Genomic DNA, 12,713 nt, shown 5'->3' with positions numbered 1-12,713 from the left:
GATACTCTATATTCACTTCTGAAATGGGAGATACTCTATATTCACTTCTGAATAGGAGATACTCTATTTTCACTTCTGAAATGGGAGATACTCTATATTCACTTCTGAAATGGGAGATACTCTATATTCACTTCTGAATAGGAGATACTCTATATTCACTTCTGAAATAGGAGATACTTTATTCACTTCTGAAATAGGAGATACTCTATATTCACTTCTGAAATGGGAGATACTCTATATTCACTTCTGAAATAGGACATACTCTATTCACTTCTGAAATGGGAGATACTCTATTCACTTCTGAAATGGGAGATACTCTATATTCACTTCTGAAATAGGAGATACTCTATTCACTTCTGAAATAGGAGATACTCTATTCACTTCTGAAATAGGAGATACTCTATATTCACTTCTGAAATGGGAGATACTCTATATTCACTTCTGAAATAGGACATACTCTATTCACTTCTGAAATGGGAGATACTCTATATTCACTTCTGAAATAGGAGATACTCTATTCACTTCTGAAATAGGAGATACTCTATATTCACTTCTGAAATGGGAGATACTCTATATTCACTTCTGAAATAGGAGATACTCTATATTAACTTCTGAATTGGGAGATACTCTATTCACTTCTGAAATAGGACATACTCTATTCACTTCTGAAATGGGAGATACTCTATATTCACTTCTGAAATAGGAGATACTCTATTCACTTCTGAAATAGGAGATACTCTATTCATTTCTGAAATAGGAGATACTCTATTCACTTCTGAAATAGGAGATACTCTATATTCACTTCTGAAATGGGAGATACTCTATATTCACTTCTGAAATAGGACATACTCTATTCACTTCTGAAATGGGAGATACTCTATATTCACTTCTGAAATAGGAGATACTCTATTCACTTCTGAAATAGGAGATACTCTATATTCACTTCTGAAATGGGAGATACTCTATATTCACTTCTGAAATAGGAGATACTCTATATTAACTTCTGAATTGGGAGATACTCTATTCACTTCTGAAATAGGAGATACTCTATATTCACTTCTGAAATAGGAGATACTCTATATTCACTTCTGAAATGGGAGATACTCTATATTCACTTCTGAAATGGGAGATACTCTATATTCACTTCTGAAATGGGAGATACTCTATATTCACTTCTGAAATGGGAGATACTCTATATTCACTTCTGAAATGGGAGATACTCTATATTCACTTCTGAAATAGGAGATACTCTATATTCACTTCTGAAATGGGAGATACTCTATATTCACTTCTGAAATAGGAGATACTCTATATTCACTTCTGAAATAGGAGATACTCTATTTTCACTTCTGAAATGGGAGATACTCTATTCACTTCTGAAATAGGAGATACTCTATATTCACTTCTGAAATAGGAGATACTCTATATTCACTTCTGAAATGGGAGATACTCTATATTCACTTCTGAAATGGGAGATACTCTATATTTACTTCTGAAATGGGAGATACTCTATATTCACTTCTGAAATGGGAGATACTCTATATTCACTTCTGAAATAAGAGATACTCTATATTCACTTCTGAAATGGGAGATACTCTATATTCACTTCTGAAATAGGAGATACTCTATATTCACTTCTGAAATGGGAGATACTCTATATTCACTTCTGAAATGGGAGATACTCTATATTCACTTCTGAAATGGGAGATACTCTATTTTCACTTCTGAAATGGGAGATACTCTATTCACTTCTGAAATAGGAGATACTCTATTCACTTCTGAAATGGGAGATACTCTATATTCACTTCTGAAATAGGAGATACTCTATATTCACTTCTGAAATGGGAGATACTCTATATTCACATCTGAAATAGGAGATACTCTATATTCATTTCTGAAATAGGAGATACTCTATTCACTTCTGAAATGGGAGATACTCTATATTCACTTCTGAAATAGGAGATACTCTATATTCACTTCTGAAATGGGAGATACTCTATATTCACTTCTGAAATAGGAGATACTCTATATTCACTTCTGAAATGGGAGATACTCTATATTCACTTCTGAAATGGGAGATACTCTATATTCACTTCTGAAATGGGAGATACTCTATTCACTTCTGAAATATGCAGTGCAGGGAAACATTAACATATATGTTAACATAGACCCACTCTGAACTACCCATCAACATATATGTTAACATAGACCCACTCTGAACTACACATCAACATATATGCTACACACACTACACACTAACACACACAAACTAGATGTTGCCAGTTCAATGCCCCAGTAACCAAGCTGTCAGAGCAGCAGTCTCTTAAAAAGCATGGGCTGAGGCACACCGCTAAATGTTTGTAGAGTTGCTGAGCAACGGAGGGTAAACAGTATCCAAAGAAAGAAAGGAAGTCTCTCAACAATGGTTGTATTAAACAGTTGGAATCATGTGACATGTGACTTCATTCCTTTGTGTTTAGAACATCCGTCTGAAAACATATCCCTTCAGATAGCTGCTGTTTTTTGAACATTTTACTTGCAATGATTGCGATGTGTGGTTGTTTTTGCCTACTTTAGTTGAATGCAAAGTCAGTGTGTAGTTGAATGGAAACATTTAGTTGAATGGAAGTTGCTAAATGTAGTTCAGTTTGTAGAGCGTGGCGCTTGCAATGCCAGGATAGTGGGTTTGATTCCCGGGACCACCCGTACGTAAAATGTATGTTTTGGATAAAAGCATCTTCTAAATGGCAGATGGTTATTATTATTAAGTTAATGTACATGTTTCTGTCCCTCTGTCTCATATTCTGCATGAGGAAGAAGGTGCAGAAAGACCTGGATGATCAGGAGAAGCTGGTGTCCCGCTTTGGATTGTGAGAGACAAAACCAACAGAGACTCCATATTCACCGACTCCCCTCTCCTTTTTTGAAAGTTAAACTTTATTTAACTAGGCAAGTTATTTAAGAACAAATCCTTATTTACAATGACAGCCTACCGGGGAACAGTGGGTGAACTGCCTAGTTCAGGGGCAGAACGACAGATTCTTACTTTGTCAGCTCAGGGATTCAATCCATCAACATTTTGGTTACTGGCCCAACTCTCTAACCACTAGGCTACCTCCTCTACTTATCTTTTTCCCTCTGCTGGAAAGGATTTGTACTGTATTTTCTTCTGGTAAAAATGCTAATTACACTTATTTTCTTGAAATATGAATAAATAAATGGCATCTTTTTGTAGAAATGTGTCTTGTCATTGTTGTCTGTCTTCAGTCGAGAAGATCTCAGTTGCATTGAACCATAAGTGGTTGTGGTTTTGTACTATTTTGAGTACCAAACGTTGTGCTCATTTTGTGATAACCGATGTGTTACTGTTGTCTGTGGTAAAGCAGTAGGTCATTTGTTTTGCTCTACTTCTAACAGGCTACATTTCAGGCTCCTATGGAGCAAAACATAATCCAAAACACAACCAAAACAAACTGCAAATGCATCTTTGTAGAGTTTGTAGAGTCACCGACTTCATGTAGTCATTGCGTGTAAGGAATATGGGACTAAATATTAAAGATTTGACTACTTCAATACACTCCAAGACAGTGTTTCCCAACTCCGGTCCTCGAGTACCTCCGGGGCTACAACAAAACGTGTGCTGTTGGGAGTAGACTACTCTGGGACCGGAGTTGGGAAACACTGCTCTAAGTGAATTGGTCAGAATACTTATGACTTCTTCAAATAGGGGGACTAGATATATAACGTGCTTTCATTTCTAAACTGTGAAACAGACATGCATGAAAATACCTTCAAATAAAAGGTGACATTATATACTGTCTCCTCATATTAAATATTTGATCTCAAATCCAAAATGCTGGAGTATAGAACCAAATGTAGCTTTATTGTCAAAATACTTATGAGGACTGTATATGCATTTCTATTCCCTCTACTCAGTCTCCGTGCTTCTGCTCCTAACCTGTCATGTATATAAATAATCAATAGGAATTAAGGTTGTGTGTTTATACCTCTATCTGGTCTAGAAGGTTGTGTGTTTATACCTCTATCTGGTCTAGAAGCTTGTGTGTTTATACCTCTATCTGGTCTAGAAGGTTGTGTGTTTATACCTCTATCTGGTCTAGAAGGTTGTGTGTTTATACCTCTATCTGGTCTAGAAGGTTGTGTGTTTATACCTTTATCTGGTCTAGAAGGTTGTGTGTTTGTACCTCTATCTGGTCTAGAAGGTTGTGTGTTTGTACCTCTATCTGGTCTAGAAGGTTGTGTGTTTATACCTCTATCTGGCAATCCACCAAATTCACCACCAACATTGACCGATATCAGTCAATACTAAAATTAAATGAGTGTCTAAACCAAAGCTTTATTTTTCTTGAGAAACTCTGGCCTACTGTACACAGACAGAGACGTGTGTGTTGTGTTTACTGTATGATGCAACACATGTTTAACAAACAAATATTTACAAATGATTTGATCACACTTAACAATAACATGTATCCTATTCAAAGTCAAAGGCATTTTACAGAACTGCACTAACATAACAGTACATGGATGTACAGTCACAGGAATATAATAAAGTAATCTCCTCACAACAACTGATTTATTAATGTCCATATCTGAAGTCATGACCACTGTCAAAGCCATCAAGTCACACGGTCGCGTTAGAACCGAAGGGTGTGTGTGTGTGACTGTTGTCATGGAGACCCAGGTGTTCCTCCAGGACCGAGAAGGCTACTCTACCTGGCACAAAGACACTGAGCAAAGGGTTACAGCCGGCTAGTCCAAAAGCTGGATAGAGGGGCTCAGTGAATGTGGTGTGGAATGTGTACATGTGGGTCAATGTGTCAGAGGAGACCGTGTAGAAGGACAGGGTGCTGGCCGGCCAGTCAGAGGAGACCGTTTAGAAGGACAGGGTGCTGGCCGGCCAGTCAGAGGAGACCGTGTAGAAGGACAGGGTGCTGGCCGGCCAGTCAGAGGAGACCGTGTAGAAGGACAGGGTGCTGGCCGGCCAGTCAGAGGAGACCGTGTAGAAGGACAGGGTGCTGGCCGGCCAGTCAGAGGAGACCGTGTAGAAGGACAGGGTGCTGGCCGGCCAGTCCAGATACACTCTTATTCTGTGCTTGGAGGGGTCCCTAAAGGGGAGGAATTTAATAACAGTGCCATTATGATGAAAATGCATTTTGTGCTGTATACACCAGGACTTGTCATTGCTTCCAATGCCAAAGTCATGGCTGGCGCTGCCTTTTCTTTTGATGATTCCTTTGTATGTCACTCTGAGAACAGCGTCATCACTTTTTTTAGGGGGGGGGGTTAGAAGGATTACTTTATCCTATCCCAGGTATTCCTTAAAGAGGTGGGGTTTCAGGTGTCTCCGGAAGGTGGTGATTGACTCCGCTGTCCTGGCGTCGTGAGGGAGCTTGTTCCACCATTGGGGTGCCAGAGCAGCGAACAGTTTGGACTGGGCTGAGCGGGAACTGTGCTTCCTCAGAGGTAGGGAGGCCAGCAGGCCAGAGGGGTATGAACGCAGTGCCCTTGTTTGGGTGTAGGGCCTGATCAGAGCCTGAAGGTACGGAGGTGCCGTTCCCCTCACAGCTCCGTAGGCAAGCACCATGGTCTTGTAGCAGATGTGAGCTTCAACTGGAAGCCAGTGGAGTGTGCGGAGGAGCGGGGTGACGTGAGAGAACTTGGGAAGGTTGAACACCAGACGGGCTGCGGCGTTCTGGATGAGTTGTAGGGGTTTAATGGCACAGGCAGGGAGCCCAGCCAACAGCGAGTTGCAGTAACCCAGACGGGAGATGACAAGTGCCTGGATTACGACCTGCGCCGCTTCCTGTATAAGGCAGGGTCGTACTCTGCGAATGTTGTAGAGCATGAACCTACAGGATCGGGTCACCGCCTTGATGTTAGCGGAGAACGACAGGGTGTTGTCCAGGGTCACGCCAAGGTTCTTAGCACTCTGGGAGGAGGACACAATGGAGTTGTCCACCGTGATGGCGAGATCATGGAACAGGCAGTCCTTCCCCGGGAGGAAGAGCAGCTCCGTCTTGCCGAGGTTCAGCTTGGGGATGGTGATCCGTCATCCACACTGATATGTCTGCCAGACATGCAGAGATGCGATTCGCTACTTGGTTATCAGAAGGGGGAAAGGAGAAGATTAATTGTGTGTCGTATGCGTATGGTAACACCTCCTATTGTAACACCTCCTATAGTAACATCTCCTATGGTAACATCTCCTATTGCTATGGTAACACCTCCTATGGTAACACCTATGGTAACACCTATGGTAACACCTCCTATGGTAACACCTCCTATGGTAACACCTCCTATGGTAACACCACCTATGGTAACACCACCTATGGTAACACCTCCTACGGTAACACCTCCTATGGTAACACGCTCCTATGGTAACACCTCCTATGGTAACACCACTTATGGTAGCACCTCCTATGGTAGCACCTCCTATGGTAACACCTCCTATGGCTATGGTAACACCTCCTATGGTAACACCTCCTATGGTAACACCTCCTATGAATACCGTCTTCATAATGCATTATATGTGCATTCATCTGCATAATACGCAATGCAAAATAACCTATTAGCTCCTATGTCATGCATCATCACCTTTGCACCATATTATTTATATTTTAACTTTGAACTTTCTTCAAACTACAAATCTACCATTCCAGTGTTTTACTTGCTATACTTTATTTACTTTGCCACCATGGCATTTTTTTGCCTTTACCTCCCTTATCTCACATCATTTGCTCACATTGTATATAGTCTTATTTTTCTACTGTATTATTGACTGTATGTTGTTTTACTCCATGTGTTTTTGTATGTTATCGAACTGCTTTGCTTTATCTTGGCCAGGTCGCAATTGTAAATGAGAACTTGTTCTCAACTAGCCAACCTGGTTAAATAAAGGTGAAATAAATAAATAAAATCATAATAATGCATTAAGTATATATATTTATCATTCATTATGTATTTTGTCTTCTTTGTTTTGTCTTTATCTTCATATTGTGGTGGTAGTGTGTGTTCCTTGATGCGCTCTGGGTCTCTCTGGATACTGGAGACAGACCACCACGCAACTCACTGTGGAAAAAGAGAGATGGTTTAACCAAAAAAAATATGAATTTACACCCACACCACATCACACGGGGCACAAAGTAAAACGTTTGACAACTTACCCTTTTAGCGTGGCACTGCATTGTGCAACCTGGGAGGAGTCATCTAGAAATGGAACAAAATAGGAAAATATATTATATTCTCCTACAGTTCTGAAGGTGACTTGATTGAATAAAGTATGAATATAATAATGTGTCAGAGGAAACCTTTTCCTCACAGCATGTAAAGAAAGTGGAAGAGTTGTGTTTTTACCGTTGTTCTGAGTGTTGTTCTGAGTGATGTTGATGTTACCTCCTACTTCCTTATTGCTGATCACTGGGGCACATAGACTGCTTCCACCCTCAGCTGGGAGGGAAGACTGGGGATTGTAGGCCGGGGGGACTGGGGATTGTAGGCTGGGGGGACTGGGGATTGTAAGCTGGGGGGACTGGGGATTGTAGGCTGGGGAGACTGGGGATTGTAAGCTGGGGGGACTGGGGATTGCAGGCTGGGGAGACTGGGGATTGTAGGCTGGGGATTGTAGGCTGGGGAGACTGGGGATTGTAGGCTGGGGGGACTGGGGATTGTAGGCTGGGGATTGTAGGCTGGGGAGACTGGGGATTGTAGGCCGGGGGGACTGGGGGTTATAGGCTGGGGGGACTGGGGATTGTAGGCTGGGGGGACTGGGGATTATAGGCTGGGGGGACTGGGGATTGTAGGCTGGGGGGACTGGGGATTATAGGCTGGGGGGACTGGGGATTGTAGGCTGGGGAGACTGGGGATTGTAGGCTGGGGGGACTGGGGATAGTAGGCTGGGGGACTGGGGATAGTAGGCTGGGGGACTGGGGATTATAGGCTGGGGGGACTGGGGATTGTAGGCTGGGGGGACTGGGGATTGTAGGCTGGGGATTGTAGGCTGGGGAGACTGGGGATTGTAGGCCGGGGGGACTGGGGGTTATAGGCTGGGGGGACTGGGGATTGTAGGCTGGGGGGACTGGGGATTATAGGCTGGGGGGACTTGGGATTGTAGGCTGGGGAGACTGGGGATTATAGGCTGGGGGGACTGGGGATTATAGGCTGGGGGGACTGGGGATTGTAGGCTGGGGAGACTGGGGATTGTAGGCTGGGGGGACTGGGGATAGTAGGCTGGGGGACTGGGGATAGTAGGCTGGGGGACTGGGGATTATAGGCTGGGGGGACTGGGGATTGTAGGCTGGGGGGACTGGGGATTGTAGGCTGGGGATTGTAGGCTGGGGAGACTGGGGATTGTAGGCCGGGGGGACTGGGGGTTATAGGCTGGGGGGACTGGGGATTGTAGGCTGGGGGGACTGGGGATTATAGGCTGGGGGGACTGGGGATTATAGGCTGGGGGGACTGGGGATTATAGGCTGGGGAGACTGGGGATTGTAGGCTGGGGAGACTGGGGATTGTAGGCTGGGGGGACTGGGGATAGTAGGCTGGGGGACTGGGGATAGTAGGCTGGGGGACTGGGGATTATAGGCTGGGGGGACTGGGGATTGTAGGCTGGGGAGACTGGGGATTGTAGGCTGGGGGGACTGGGAGAGACAGAGAGAGAGAGGTAACACTGGCCTCTATGTCCTCAACCTGGTACTACAACACAAGGCAAAACTGACTTGAACCATTTCAGGGAAATTGGTCTCACCTTTGTTGAAAGAGCGTTTCTCCACTGTTGCCCTCTGCTATCCTCCCTTCAGTGTACTCCTTTTTTCTTCCCAAAGACAAACTTCTCTTTTTGGAGGGAGACAGACAGACAGACAGACAGACAGACAGACAGACAGACAGACAGACAGACAGACAGACAGACAGACAGACAGACAGACAGACAGACAGACAGACAGACAGACAGACAGACAGACAGACAGACAGACAGACAGACAGAGAATGAAAGAGAATGAAAGAGAATGAAAGTGAATGAGAACCCCTATCCTAGAATGAGAATGAAAGAGAATGAGAACCCCTCCCATCCTGGCAGATGTTTATCTTAGTCTCAGAGCACAGTAGGACTGTAAGCAAACAATCTCTACAAAGGCCCCAACAGTACAGAGCTCCAGATGGCTCATTGTTTGGCTTTTTATATTCTATTTGATGTATTTTAAGTGAGCAGATACTAGTTCTCTGGGTAGAAAATACTGTTCCTTTTCCAATATTCACTGTTTTTCTAAGTATACAAAACACATTTCCTCAGTATTCCCCTAACTGCTGACAAATAGGATGCTGCTTATTTCCTGTTCCAACAACACCTACTCTCCTCTCAACCCCAGACTGTCGCCATGCAATTTCTTTCCCCAAAAGCTCTCTTACATAGGCAGTATTCACATTTCCTCTACCTCAAGATCTAATTAACATTTCAATTCCTGATCAAATTATAGTTGTGTCACATTTTCCCACAGCACGCACTCGCTCACTAAAGTAAAAAAACTGAACAAACACATCGGCTTCCCCGTGGCTCAGTTGGTAGAGCATGGTGTTTACAACACCAGCATGGTGTGTTATACATACTGGCCTTCCCTGTGGCTCAGTTGGTAGAGCATGGTGTTTACAACACGAGCATGGTGTGTTATACATACTGGCCTTCCCTGTGGCTCAGTTGGTAGAGCATGGTGTTTACAACGCCAGCATGGTGTTTACAATGCCAGCATGGTGTTTACAACGCCAGCATGGTGTTTACAATGCCAGCATGGTGTGTTATACATACTGGCCTTCCCTGTGGCTCAGTTGGTAGAGCATGGTGTTTACAACACCAGCATGGTGTGTTATACATACTGGCCTTCCCTGTGGCTCAGTTGGTAGAGCATGGTGTTTACAACGCCAGCATGGTGTGTTATACATATGGGCTTTCCCCGTGGCTCAGTTGGTAGAGCATGGTGTTTACAACGCCAGCATGGTGTGTTATATATACTGGCCTTCCCTGTGGCTCAGTTGGTAGAGCATGGTGTTTACAACGCCAGCATGGTGTTTACAACGCCAGCATGGTGTGTTATATATACTGGCCTTCCCCGTGGCTCAGTTGGTAGAGCATGGTGTTTACAACGCCAGCATGGTGTGTTATATATACTGGCCTTCCCTGTGGCTCAGTTGGTAGAGCATGGTGTTTACAACACCAGCATGGTGTGTTATACATACTGGCCTTCCCTGTGGCTCAGTTGGTAGAGCATGGTGTTTACAACACCAGCATGGTGTGTTATATATACTGGCCTTCCCTGTGGCTCAGTTGGTAGAGCATGGTGTTTACAACACCAGCATGGTGTGTTATACATACTGGCCTTCCCTGTGGCTCAGTTGGTAGAGCATGGTGTTTACAACACCAGCATGGTGTGTTGTACATATGGGCCTTCCCTGTGGCTCAGTTGGTAGAGCATGGTGTTCGCAACGCCAGCATGGTGTTTGCAACGCCAGGGTTGTGGGTTCGATTCCCATGGGTGGCCAGTACAGGAAAAAAATTAAAAATGCATGAAATGAAATGTATGCATTCACTACTGTACGTCACTCTGGATAAGAGCGTCTGCTAGACGACTAAAACAAAACAAACATCCAGCATATTTAGGGCCGGATACTTTCTCAGTGTGAATTAATTAAAAAGAGAAGAAGAAGTTCCAACAGTAGCGAGGCGTCCATCATTTACATTCTAGTCATTTGGTGTCCATCATTTACATTCTAGTCATTTAGCAGACGCTCTTATCCAGATAATTTCTCAGTGTGAATTACTAAGAAGAATTCATTAAAAAGAGAAGAAGAAGTTCCAACAGTAGCGAGGTGTCCATCATTTACATTCTAGTCATTTAGCAGACGTTCTTATCCAGATAATTTCTCAGTGTGAATTACTAAGAAGAATTCATTAAAAAGAGAAGAAGTTCCAACAGTAGCGAGGTGTCCATCATTTACATTCTAGTCATTTGCATACATTTCATTTCATGCATTCCCCCCCCGTACTGGCTGCCCGTGGGAATGGAACCCACAACCCTGGCGTTGCAAACACCAAGCTGGCGTTGCAAACACCATGCTCTACCAACTGAGCCACAGGGAAGACTAGTAGCTAGGTGGGTGTGGTGCGATAACCCGAGCCGTTGGAATACAATAGTGTGCAACTGGAGCCCGGAATTCGGGGCGTTCCTGTATGGGGGGTGATAAGAGACATATATAAGCCTAGGCAACCGTACCACCTGACATGACACCAACGCCTTACTAATGGGGGGTGATAAGAGACATATATAAGCCTAGGCAACCGTACCACCTGACATGACACCAACGCCTTACTAACGTCTGCGGGACCCCTGCGTCGTGTGTTAATGAAAGTCATAATGTGCATAGTTTATATTTATATAAATTAAATCTCAAACATAAATGTTAGAAACGTACCATTTTTCAGCCTACGGCTTGTATATTTCCTGTTATCGCTAATGGCCTAGAAAAGATGATGTCCAATCTATAGGTAGCATGTCTTTCCCTCAACACCTCATGGCATGGTATCATGTTATCTTATCTCACTATACACAGATCTAAATGTTGTTAGCCAATCACAGACTGTGTTACCAGTTCCACAGCAGACAAGCAATAAGAGTTTCAGAGTTCACAGGTGCTATTCGGGATGCTTGGGCTGTTCCTACCTCTATCAAGTATAAATAGAAATTGGTTGAGTTTAGTGTTAGTTTAGGGTTTAGGGTAAGGACGTCCCAAGGAATCCGGATAGCGGTGACCGTTCATAGAGTGAGAGACTGGCACGGTATTTAGGAGCTTGGCGGTGATGGACATTCATTACATTTTCTTTACAAGCGACAGAAGCGATTTTCAAGTGTCTGCCTCAGATGATGAAAATAACTACCAAGATGTCCTTGATCCAATTTTAATTTTAATTATTTATTATTTAACCTTTATTTAACTAGGCAAGTCAGTTAAGAACAAAGTGTTATTTACAATGACGGCCTACCAAAAGGCAAAAGGCTCCTGTGGGGACGGGGGCCTGGGATTTAAAAAATAAAATAAATACAATATAAATATAGGACAAAACACACTTCACAAAAAGAGAGACAACACAACACTACATAAAGAGAGACCTAAGACAATAACATAGCAAGGCAGCAACACATGACAACACAACATGGAAACAAGAAGGGTTCTTCTATGGGGACAGCGGAAGAATCCTTTTAGGTTCTAGATAGCACCTTTTTTCCTGAGAGAGACCTATATTGCCGTGGTTTTCTGTAAAAATTAATGCAACAGGCCCTCTGGTGAATCTAGCAAGACAGCGAATCATTGCATCACCGACTAAGTATGAATATAATTAACATTTATAACTTGCACCGTTATGCAATTATTAAGAGACTAGATACAAAGAGCTAATCCTGGCAACCAATGTTCTAGCATTCATTAATGGAGGCAAGCAGATCAGAGATGTCAAGGTGGCATCCAAGAATATGCTACAGTATGTGTACTGTATAGTGTAAATAACAACTACCAATAGACCTTCTAAATTATAAGCATTTGGTCAATCAAATAATTACTCTGTAAAATGAGGAATGCAATTTCTCTATTTAACTAATTGGATGAAAGATTTTCAGGATGAACACAGCAGAGGAACAAAGTCTGAAGACTTT

At 43.2% G+C, this 12,713-nt stretch overlaps 1 protein-coding gene across 1 annotated transcript in view; it reads right to left on the bottom strand.

Annotated features, from left to right (window-relative positions):
- The window catches only part of LOC115149648 (tripartite motif-containing protein 16-like), a 1,197,515-nt gene that overhangs the window by 982,706 nt on the left and 202,096 nt on the right, over positions 1–12,713 (bottom strand). The window lies entirely within an intron of this gene.

This window comes from Salmo trutta, chromosome 15, assembly GCF_901001165.1.
Source record: "Salmo trutta chromosome 15, fSalTru1.1, whole genome shotgun sequence".
NCBI lineage: Eukaryota > Metazoa > Chordata > Actinopteri > Salmoniformes > Salmonidae > Salmo > Salmo trutta.
This window is presented reverse-complemented; position numbering and strand designations above follow the sequence as displayed.